Below are 12571 nucleotides of genomic sequence, written 5' to 3'. Positions count from 1 at the left end.
TAAGTATTTTAAAAGGTCTTGAAACTACAATGACCAACCTGAAAAGAACTGGACATATATTTTAAAAAATGAGTGACTTTCTATTGCCACTAGTTGGCGCTGTAGGGTTGATGCAAATGACCCCTACAGGACCCTTCAGACTATGACTCAACAAGCACGATATGTTTGGCGCAGATATGTTGTAGAAGTTATGACTGTTCAAAACTTGTGGTGAGACGAAATGGCTTCAGTCATTTTTACTTCTCCTGTTGGACCCTTCTGCTTCAACCAAACCTCAGTATTTTTCATCAGGCACCTGAACACATGTCTTCAGGCTCCCCTGATGCAGGTTTGAGGTGAATAGATTTTTTTTTCCTTGGAGGAGGAGCCTGTTTCGTAAAAAAGGCATTTCCTGTTCCCACTAGGGGGCGCTAGGCCTAATGAGTAATATTTCAATGCACTCGTGTTCAGGGTGGGATCCCGCACATACATGCCAGATATGAAAAAGATTCAACGTTGTTTCAAGGAGCTATTAGTCCTTTACTGAATTTGTCATTTTGCCGAAAAAATGGCCGACTTTGGCACCACGCCCAGGTCAGACCCATGAATGAAAACACACCATTTTGAAAAGTTTAGATTTCATAGGTCTCCTGAATTGTCTAACCAATTTTGAAGATGATCCAATTGATTCCCTCTGTGACAAGGTCTCAAATGTGCACCCTGTTAATTGATAAAAATTTCACATTCGATCCAAAATACCCGATTTCCTGTTGGGTTTGGAATATGGGTGCAAGAGACTTTTTGGAGCAATTTTGCACAAGGTATCGACTCCCCAAATTTCATTGCTCTACGTTAAAAAAACCTAATAGGAAACGCCTTTTTGAAAAATTCAAGGGGGCGCCACTGAGCCATTTTGTTACATTTTTTTGTAACGTTGCAAGATTATCGAAATCCACACAAAGCCGCATGTATGTGCAAAATTTGGTGAGTTTTCGTGCATGTCCAGGCCTCCAAATGTAAACTGTACTAGAAATGGACAGAAATTTCACATTTGATCCAAAATACCCGATTTTCTGTTGGATTTGGAATATGGGTGCAAGAGGCTTTTTTGAGCAGTTAGGCATAAGGTATCTACTCCCCAAATTTCATTGCTCTACGTTGAAAAAACCCAACAGGAAAGGCCTTTTTTAAAACTTCTTTCTGTCGCCACTAGTTGGCACTGTAGAGTTGATGCAAATGACCCCTACAAGAACCTTCAGGGTATGACTCTCAACAAACACGGAAAGTTTGGCGCAGATATGTTGCATATCTGCCGAGTTATGACTGTTCAAAGTTTTTGGCGAGACAAATTGTTGACGGTCATTTTCACTTCCAGTTTGGACCTCTCCGCTTCAATGAAACCTCAATATTTTTCATCAGGCACCTGAACACATGTCTTGAGGCTCCCCTGAAACAGGTTTGAGGTCAATAGATTTTTTTCCCTTGGAGGAGGAGCCTGTCTCGTAAAGAAGGCCATTTCCTGTTTCCACTAGGGGCGCCAGGCCTAATGGGTAATATTTCAATGCAGTCGTGTTCAGGCTGGGATATCTCATAAACATGCTAAAAATGAAAAAGATTGAACGTTGGATCACGGAGTTTTTAATCATTTTCTGAATTTGGTATTTTGCCTAAAAATGGCCGACTTTGGGACCACGCCCAGGCCAGACCCTTGAATGAAAACACACCATTTTGAAAACTTAAGATCTCATAGGTCTCCTGAATAGTCTGACCAATTTTGAAGACGATCCAACTTTATCCTTCAGCGACAAGGTCTCAAATGTAAATCGATAAAATTTCGCATTTGACCCAAAATTTCCAGCTTCCTGTTGGGTTTGGAATATGGGTGCAAGAGACTTTTTGGAGCAGTTTTGTACAATGTATCGACTCACTAAATTTCATTGTTCTACGTTGAAAAAACCTAATAGGAGAGGCCTTTTTGAAAATTTCAAGGGGGCGCCACTGAGCCATTTTGTTAAATTTTTTTGTAGATTATCAAAATTTACGCAAAGTTGAATGTATGTGCAAATTTTGGTGAGTTTTCGTGCATGTTCAAGCCTCCAAACGTAAACTCCAACTGTGAACCGAAAAAATTTCACATTCGATCCAAAATACCCGATTTCCTGTTGGATTTGGAATATGGGTGCAAGAGGCTTTTTTGAACAGTTAGGCATAAGGTATCTACTCCCCAAATTTCATTGCTCTACGTTGAAAACCTGAGAGGAGAGGCCTTTTTGAAAATTTTAAGGGTCAAGGGGGCGCCACTGAGCCATTTTTTGACATTTTTTCAAAACGACGCAAGATTATCGAAATTTACGCGAATCTGCACGTATGTGCAAATTTTGGTGACTTTTCGTGCATGTTCAGGCCTCCAAATTGGCCATTTTCATTTGCCATGAAGAAAGAAGAATAATAATAATAATAATAATAATAATAATAATCCTTTGCATTACAATAGGGCCTTCGCACGTCTAGTGCTCGGGCCCTAATAATAATAATCCTTTGCAAAACAATAGGGCCTTCGCACGTCTAGTGCTCGGGCCCTAATAATAATAATAATAATCCTTTGCAAAACAATAGGGCCTTCGCACGCTCAGTGCTCGGGCCCTAATAATAATAATAATAATAATAATAATCCTTTGCAAAACAATAGGGCCTTCGCACAAGAGACTTTTTGGAGCAGTTTTGTACAATGTATCGACTCACTAAATTTCATTGTTCTACGTTGAAAAAACCTAATAGGAGAGGCCTTTTTGAAAATTTCAAGGGGGCGCCACTGAGCCATTTTGTTAAATTTTTTTGTAGATTATCAAAATTTACGCAAAGTTGAATGTATGTGCAAATTTTGGTGAGTTTTCGTGCATGTTCAAGCCTCCAAACGTAAACTCCAACTGTGAACCGAAAAAATTTCACATTCGATCCAAAATACCCGATTTCCTGTTGGATTTGGAATATGGGTGCAAGAGGCTTTTTTGAACAGTTAGGCATAAGGTATCTACTCCCCAAATTTCATTGCTCTACGTTGAAAACCTGAGAGGAGAGGCCTTTTTGAAAATTTTAAGGGTCAAGGGGGCGCCACTGAGCCATTTTTTGACATTTTTTCAAAACGACGCAAGATTATCGAAATTTACGCGAATCTGCACGTATGTGCAAATTTTGGTGACTTTTCGTGCATGTTCAGGCCTCCAAATTGGCCATTTTCATTTGCCATGAAGAAAGAAGAATAATAATAATAATAATAATAATAATAATAATCCTTTGCATTACAATAGGGCCTTCGCACGTCTAGTGCTCGGGCCCTAATAATAATAATCCTTTGCAAAACAATAGGGCCTTCGCACGTCTAGTGCTCGGGCCCTAATAATAATAATAATAATCCTTTGCAAAACAATAGGGCCTTCGCACGCTCAGTGCTCGGGCCCTAATAATAATAATAATAATAATAATAATCCTTTGCAAAACAATAGGGCCTTCGCACGTCTAGTGCTCGGGCCCTAATAATGAATTAAAATGAGGTAAAGCAACATTTTAGCAGCCATAACAATCTGTTTCAATATGAGGAAATATCAGTTTTTTTGCAATCGAGAGAGCAGAGAGATACTAGAGGTTAGATCGGGCCTAAAAAATCCAGCCCGACCCGACACGGCCCGCTGGTATTGAAGCCCGACCCGGCTTGGAGTGACGCGAAAAAAACAAAACAAAAACGCAGCAGCAGCAATTTATATTCATTTCTTCGAGTTGGCAGAAAAAAACGCAAGTTTTCTTCATGTTTAAATAGTCTACATATTTTTTATGATAATCATAAAAGCATTTACACAATGAAATAACGCTGGGAAAGTTTACTATTAAAAAAAAAAAAAAAAAGCGATTTTGCAGACACACAGAGGAGAAGATTCAAAAGGATCACATTTGTGTTGCCTTTGTGTGCATAAAAAAGTGTCTTTTGTAACGAATTCTCAGTTGGCAGAAAAAAAAAACAACGCAATGTCGCGGGGTTCTTCCGGCTACTAAAAAAAACTGATGGTGTAGTCAGGAGAATGCTGGTGTTGTGAATTTTTGATAGTTTCGAACCCCAGCAAAAACAAAGAGCACCATTGGATTATATACAAAAAAGAAAATACATAACTACTTACAGCAAAAAGTCAAAATCACTAAAAAAGGAAGAAAATACTATTTACAAAAAATATGAATGGATTTCCCAAGCAATCCTTTTGACCTGGGGTGAACTCACGGTGCACACTAAAAAATGCTGGGTTATTTTTTCTACCCAACCAATGGGTTATGAGATATTTGACTCATTTTGGGTTATTTTTTGGTGATTTGGGTCAAGTGGGTTATTTGTTGTGCAACCCATGTGCTGGGTTAAAAATCATACAACCCAATACCCATCGGTTTACTCAGCATCTGGGTTGTTCTGCCTCGTACGTCATCACGTCAAAGGACGTCCCCCTCCACACACACTCAGGAATGCGCGGGCAGGCGCCATTGCCCAGAGTTCAGCTCAAGCACTTCTCATCGTGAGCACCTGTCGGATATCTTCGAGGCAACTTGATAATGAAAGGTTTGTGCACACTAACGCCTAGCTACATATCAAATTCATGTCGTTTGTTGTGTGACCTAATACTATCTTTACGTCGACGTTACTCAGTTGATTTGCCAAAAACGTAAAGCTAACGCAATTACCCTTTGGCTAGAAGTAGCAAGTGCGTTTTTTTCTTTGGGTTTGCTGCAATGCAGCTTGATGAAATTTAAATTAAAACCAGTCAGACTCTCACAGATAAGTCTGTTTGCCAGCCAATTTTATGGCTGACACAGTCGGAGGAAGGCATGTGCCCGCCCGCACGCGTCCGTGTCGCACACATTAACAGCAAGCTAGCTAGCTGCTTAGCTAACCCTTTAGCCAACAAGTAGTGCGCCGACCTTATATCAGCACTCATACAGCTTCTTTCTTCATGTCTAGGCCATTTATCGAATAAATTAAAATAGTTTGTATGTAGTAAGGTCGTCAGCTGGCAGCCATGGCTGCATTTGTACTCTGTGCGGTTTCCCCACTGTAGCCACGGCCACTTCTGCTGCTCTCGTCGGGCTGCGAGGCAGTGTCCATGACCGAGCGCAGTCATGGACACTGGTTAGGCCCTTGCAGCCCGACTAGTGTCCATGACTGCGCTCTCTTACACGCGTCTCTCACTCTCCGACAGCCTGATCCGTAGTCAGGTCAGTAAATGGAGCTCACATCTCAGTTGCGCCCATGAGCTAACACGTGACTTATCCTTCTTTGGCTTGGCCTAGCTAGCTTAACATCCGTGCAGCCTGCGGCTCCATTGAGAAAAGCAGCTCTTACAAATGACGAAATGTAAAGTGCAAGACACGTTGTAAAACTAAGGCGCGACTGTGACACTTTGGATTATGAAACGCTTTAGGCAGGAAAAAAATGTAGCTGTGCTTTGTTTTCTGCTACTTCTACTTTTTCCGGCCATGTAAACATAGCCACTGCGATAAATGCGATATTGCCGTGATTGCGATATTGCCCTAGCAGGTTAATTTCCTAGAAAGTCAAGTCAGTCTCCAGTTGTATTTAATGTCCCATAAGATTATCTATTGTTAATGAGCTCATGAAATAAACGCAAGCAGTTTTTTTTTTTTAACCTTTTCCCTAGAAACAAAAAGTCAGAAATGTCAATAATTATTTAATTTGTTTGCACGCTTGTGGTTTCTGTCAGCAGTAAACACTTTAGAGACACTCTACAAACTAAAGTTAGCTTTGTGCTTAAGCCCCTTAACATCTGCAGATTTGTCATTGTAAGTACCCTTTTGAAAACTTTTTGAGGCTTTTTGTCCTCCCTATTTGTTGGATTTTTTTACTTTAGTGCCTGTTTTGGTTGCATTTTTAGGACTTTTCAAGCATTTGTTTTTTGACACTGAGTTTTTTTTTTTTTGTGTTTGTGTGTGATTTCTTGTCACTCTAATTCTTTGACATGTTTTGTTACTCGATTTGGTTGTTTTACTTTATTCATTTGTTAATTTCTGTTTTGTTTTTCATACTTTTAGAAGCCGTATTCAAGAAAGTTGATTAGTTCGTAGTCGAGAGTTTTATTGCCTTTAAATTTTATAAAATTAGTATTTAATGTTATCGCAAACTGACAAGACTCGTGTAAGTCATCCTCATAGCAGTATTTAATGGATTTAAAAGTCAAAATTGAAAAGGCTCAAATTAAATAGAAATCACAATGTGTCTCCGATAAATCACCATTAGGTTTCTTTCAAAAAATCATGCAGTCCTACCTGTGAGTGAACAAATATTGGATTACATTCTGCAGTTCGTTTCCTTTTCATTCGACAATGTTTTCCCTGAATAATTATACAACAGTTATTTTATTTTTGCTTAAGCCCTTTTTGTGTTTGTTTCAGATCAATGGATAGCTTTGTCACTACACCGTTGACAGAGTGGCAGCTGGCAGATGTGGTAGAAAGATTTAAAGGTATGAAAACATTTTCATCTTTTTTGAGTAGCTTCCAGTGGTATGTTATGACTAATATGGCACATTTTATAGTCTTTCAGTACTCTTTTCACGTTTAATAAATGTTGGGAGATTGTGCTTCTTACTATTGCTTCCATATAATTTTGCTTTCTGCTGAGCTGATGTAATGTCTCTGTCTTCTGTTTTGTTTTTCAGAGGAGGGGATTGATGAGGAAACAATTAAGCAGTTGATTCCAAGAGCAGGCCCTAGACTCCAGTTTCTCAAGAAATTTAGAGAACTTGTACGTAGTTAAGTGACTAGTTGGAGGGTTCTCTTCTTTTTGTTTTTGCTTATTTTGAATATATTTTTTTAAAAGATGACATTCAAATGCTTTAAGTGCAAAAAGCAAATTTCAGGGGGCATCAAGGGTCTTTTTTTATTCATTTGTGTGGGGTACACCATGTACACTCAGCATCAACCCACTTCCAGTGTTGTGAAAGCGGTTGTGGTCGGACATTTTCTTATCTATAGTCTTTTAGACGACACTTAGAAGAAGAAAAAAAAAAAAAAAAATCCTTCAAAATACTCTTGATGACCCATTAGAAGGTCCAGCCCCACCCAGCCACAATGTTCAAATGATGAAATTGAGCCAGCCCTGGAAGAATGTGTCATTTTAAGAACTTTTTTTTGATGTTTTTGAGGTTTTGTCACACTTGTTTGATCTCTGAAGATGATTCTGTCATTCTCAAATTACTTGTTTTTCTTGGCTGCTTTATTCACAATTTCCTTATCATATTAATCTATTTTTGTGCTATTTAGGGCTTATTCAATGTTTTTCTTGGCTGCTTTATTCACAATTTCCTTATCATATCAATCTATTTTTGTGCTATTTAGGGGCTTATTCAAGGTTTTTAGATTTGTGTAAAGCAGCAAAAATGAGTCAAGAACAACAACCAAACTGAACAACAAAAACACCACCAAAACACATCAAAAGAGTGACATAAAATCAAAACATTCCCAAAATGCAAAAAATTGACCAGATATAAGCTAAATTCACTAAAAAGTGCAAGAAAAGTGACAAAAATACTAAAGCATCATTAAAAAAATGCAAATAAAATGTGACAAAAACCAACAAAGAAATGAGAACATGATAACATGAAGTTGAAAAGACAATGGTGTTTTTGAGGATTGAGATGGAAAATGAATGAATGAATGAGAGGAAGGCGGGGGTTAAAGGGTCAAGCTTAAATCTCGCATGGTCAGTCCTATAAATGTGTTGGTCCTAAACTTCAATCATGATTTTTTTCCTTATGTTTGTCTGTTTTGCACAGTATTTTGCCAAGTTTGCCTTGACTTTTTTAATGTGTGATTCACTCATTTGCACTGAATGTTTTACAAATAAATATCAAGGCAGAGTATTATAAAGATTGCTGTACTGGTATTTATTGGTACCTCCTATCCATTATCAAATCACTTGGATTGTTATAGGTTGTGGTTGTACATTTTGGTTAATTTGACCAAACATTTGTATGGATTACTGAACTTGTTTAAAACAACCCAACATTTTAATTAATTTTGCCCCACATTTACAACTGATTTTACTCAACATTTGGTAAAGTTGATAAACAATACAGGTAGTTAAAACAACCCACAGTAACACTTAATTAAACCCAACATTAAGTACAATTAATAAACTATATATATAGTTAAAACAACCCAAAATTGTAATTAATTTGACCCAGTTTTTGGGTACAATATATAACACATACATGAAGTTGAATTTACCTTGGTTTGTAGTTAATTTGACCCAGAAATTGAGTAAATTTTTTTAACTCATCTGTTGGGTTATAGTGATGTAACCCATCTTGCTGGGTCAAATTGACTACTGCTGGGTTGGTGCAATATTTAACCAGCGGTTGGGTTATTTTATAACCCAAATTGGGTTATTTTTAACCCAGCAGTTTTTAGTGTGTGGCGTGCGTGTTGGTCATACCAAGTCTTCTGGCTTTTCTGGGCCTCATGTAGGTTGACCTCTGCCTCCTCACGGTATTTCGCCAGCCTCTCTCTCATCTCCAGCACGAACTGGACCACATTTCGGTCATTTGATTTGGCAGAAGGGGCCTCCCAGTTCTTCTTCAGAAGGTCCAACGGTCCTAGAACCTCCCAGCCATACAACAACTCAAACGGAGAAAACCCAGTTGATGCCTGGGGCACTTCACGGTATGCAAATAAAAGAAACGGCAGCCATCGCTCCCAGTCTTTTCCGGTGTCGTTCACAAACTTTTGGAGCATCTTCTTCAATGTTTGGTTGAATCGCTCTATGAGCCCGTCAGTTTGTGGATGGTATGGAGTTGTCTTGATTGCAGAGATGCAGTTGTTTAGTTGTTTGTGGAAGAGCTGCATTAGTCTGGAAGTGAAGTTGGTTCCCTGATCTGTGATGATATCATCTGGGATTCCCACTCTGAAAGAGTTGGACCAATGCACGGAGTACGGCAGGAGCAGTGACTGTACGCAGGGGAAACGCTTCAGGGAAGCGTGTGGCATAATCACAAACGACCAGGATGTACTCATGTCCACCACCACTTCTAGTCAGGGGGCCCACAATGTCCATCGCAATCCTGCGGAAGGGGGTGGAGATGATGTGAGTGAACTGACATGCATGAATGTTTTATTGCGACCGAGATGTCCGGACCATGGAACAGTGTGTGCTAAGTGCATGATAAGTGGTCTACAGCTGGCTGGTACTACCAAACGTTTACGTTTTTGGGTTTTTGCATACAATATTCCGGTTTCTACCATAAACTGGTCCTTTGCTAACCCTTGTTCATTTGTTTCAGTCATCACCTTTGTAAACAGGTTTTTCAGTGATTCATCATCCCTCTGTAAAACTGACATATTTTTTTGTATTGACCACGTTTCCATGTCTACTGACCCTCCTGACTGTGGGATTCCTGAGTTTGTTTTTCAAATCTGCGTTGTGGTCGGGACTTCCTGGGTCCCTTCGTGCCCCCATTAAACAAGCTATCGTCAAAATCTGGTAGCAATTGAGCGCAGGAATCGTCTTTAGTTGGTTTTGGAACCGGCCCTTTAAACGGTTTGCTATGAGGCTCTGGGCTTAGTTTGACACCCGCCTTCGCCTGAGATCTAGTGATTACGGGACAGGTAATGTGTTTGGCAGAGTCATTTTCTACATTTTCAATATTCAGTGGTTGGTTTTCCAGCAACAAATCCAGAAAAACTGGCAGATCCCAACCCAAGATAGCTGGTAATGGCAATTTTTTAACCACCCCGACAGTTAGCAAATATGGCTGATCATTAATTGTAACATTAAGCTCTGCTGTGGGATAAGGATGTTTATCCCCATGTACACACACTATTTCCTCTTGGTGCCCATAATTTACACATGTTACCGGTACAACATCCTGCCTAACTAATGACATGAAGCTGCCACTAACAGTGCAGTCACTTGTTTGTTCATAATAGTCACGGTTTTGACACGTTGGAGCCTCTCTTGATTAGTCTGACTAGTTCCACCCTCGGGATGGGGAACATAGCAAGCACCAGCAAATTTGGTCTTACGTACTGGGCACACTGAAGCTTTATGCCCAGGTTGCTGACAATAAAAGCAAACAAAGTTCTTATCAGTTCCAAGTGGAGTTGGGCCCGAATTGGAAGTCTTTGCTCACTTCTCTTGGTCCAGGCCTGTACTGTGTTGGTGCGGTCGCTGGCCTTTGTGTGCTGCTGGGTCGCATGAGTTGTCCTCGGCGCGCGTTGACATACTGCAGGGCAAGCTTGGCAGCAGCTAGCCCCTCTGTTGGTTCATGCTCCTTGACCCAGGTCCTCACGTCCGCTGGGAGAACACGAAGCAACTGCTCTGTGATGATCGCGTCACCGATCTCCTCCTTGGTGTGCTTTTCAGGCCGAATCCAGCGTCGGTAGAGCCCCTTCAGGCGGTGGTAGGTCCCGGTGGGGTTCTCACCAACTGGAACGGTCATGGCTCTAAATTGCTGGCGATACGTCTCGGGAGACACATCAAACTTCATCAGAAGCGCTGACTTCAGTGTCTTGTAGCAGTGGGCTCGTTCTTCGTCCATTGCGCTATAAGCCTCCAGTGCTTTTCCGGACAGCAATGGCACCAATCTGCAGGCCCACTTACTCTCAGGCCACTTACACGTTTTGGCCATGCGTTCAAAACGGAGCAAATAGTTTTCAATGTCCTCGCCCCGCTGATATTGGGGTATCTTGGGCTCGGAAAAAAATGGAAAGTCCGGTCTTGCCTGCCCTGGCTGGTCACCTATATCAGGCAAATGAGGTGAAGCTGCGTCGATAGGCTGGTTTTGAGGCCTGCGTAATGGAGTTGGTGTTGGCAAAGCAAGCATGGGGCTGCTGGCGGTTTCGGTGCTTGGCGTTGGTGCACCTGGCATCATAGGAAACGAAGCCCTCAGGCCACGCAGCTTGGACAGCAGGTTCTCTTCTCTCCTGTCTTGTGCTGTCATGAAGTCTCGCATCATTGCCACAAGTTCCCCTACAGGTTCTGGCTTGGCTGTAGTGACTGTGGCGTCTGAGGTGTCGGTGCCCACATAATCATCAGACTCAGTGGAGCTTTGTCACCTGAAATGCTGAGACCGCAATCTGGTGCGCTTTTTAGTGGGGCGAACCTTTCTTTACTGACTAGCCATCCCACCACTGCCACCATATGTCGCGGGGTTCTTCCGGCTACTAAAAAAAAAAAAAAACTGATGGCGTAGTCAGGAGAATGCAGGTGTTGTGAATTTTTTGATAGGTTCGAACCCCAGCAAAAACAAAGAGCACCATTGGATTATATACAAAAAAGAAAATATATAACTACTTACAGCAAAAAGTCAAAAATCACTAAAAAAAGGAAGAAAATACTATTTACAAAAAATATGAATGGATTTCCCCAGCAACATCCAAACATATACACACAAGAAGCAAAAGTGGGATTAAGCTGAGACAAAACTACATTTCTGCTCTGGCATGGACAAACCCACCTCACGCTTCCCCTACCTGCAGAAAATGCCTCTTTTTATATTAATAGCTCCTCCCCTCAAGCGCACCTGCTCCCAAATTACGCAGGAACTTTTCCCATTTAAGCGTCCCAAAACCTTCACGCCCGTTCACGCTCCTCACTTCCTTCTTGCCGGTAAGTGATAACTGATCACATAGTGATGGAGAAACCGAAGCTTTCTGAAGCAGTGAATCAATATCAAGCAATGTGTCAAAATGGTTCAGTGTTTTGAAGCATTTGCCATGAATCGGTGTGGTGAGTCATGACACTGCTTCACCACTGCTTTCTGTATCCCTGAAGCAAATGTGTTGAAATAGTTCAGTGTTATGAAGCATTTGCCACGAATCAGTGTGGTGAGTCACGACACTGCTTCACCACTGCTTTCTGTATCACTGAAGCAAATGTGTTGAAATGGTTCAGTGCTACGAGACATTTGACACAATTCAGTTTGATGACATCTGTTGAAAAAATATATATATACTGAACTTTCATATAACCAAGTGTCATCTGAGCAACTAAATATGTGGGTCGTATGGTGGTTACATACTTTGTCTAGTGTGCAAGCAGTAGTGGGTTCGACCCCTAGCATGAAATTTGTTCTTTATTCTTCCCCAGATTAATTAATAATAATAATAATAATAATAATAACAAAAACAAAAAAAAAGCTGTTTTGTTACTTTTAAATGAAAAACGGAAATGCTTGTGGAATACACTCTAAAAAAAAATCCACAGGCTCTACTTAAAAAATGATGCAAATAGATAGTTGACCAACAGTTAGAAGAAAAACAAGCTATCACAGGTGGGCAGCTATGTCTAGTGCAGCAGTCTTATAGTGATAACTTACTGTCTAAAACTTTCTGAACAGTTGATTGCAAATATTGCCAGGTTGTTTCAAACCAGTTCAGCTGTTTCTGCAAAAGAAGGGGAAAAAAAGTTAGTCCTTTTATATGATGCAAATAGATTGTTGACCAACAATTAAGAAGAAAAACAGGCGATCACTGCAGAATCAGCAGTTGTTCTAGTTTTATTTGCAGAATATATTAACTGTTCAACTTTTACCGTAGTCTG

General features: G+C 40.5%; 1 long non-coding RNA gene across 1 annotated transcript; it reads left to right on the top strand.

Annotated features, from left to right (window-relative positions):
- Nucleotides 1-4460: 4460 nt before the first annotated feature.
- LOC130926612 (uncharacterized) lies at nucleotides 4461-7899 on the top strand. Its single transcript, XR_009066259.1, has 3 exons — nucleotides 4461-4576; nucleotides 6424-6494; nucleotides 6690-7899. It is a non-coding gene; the product is annotated as an uncharacterized LOC130926612 (long non-coding RNA).
- The last annotated feature ends 4672 nt before the right edge of the window (nucleotides 7900-12571 follow it).

Source organism: Corythoichthys intestinalis, chromosome 12, assembly GCF_030265065.1.
Source record: "Corythoichthys intestinalis isolate RoL2023-P3 chromosome 12, ASM3026506v1, whole genome shotgun sequence".
Taxonomy (NCBI): domain Eukaryota; kingdom Metazoa; phylum Chordata; class Actinopteri; order Syngnathiformes; family Syngnathidae; genus Corythoichthys; species Corythoichthys intestinalis.
This window is presented reverse-complemented; position numbering and strand designations above follow the sequence as displayed.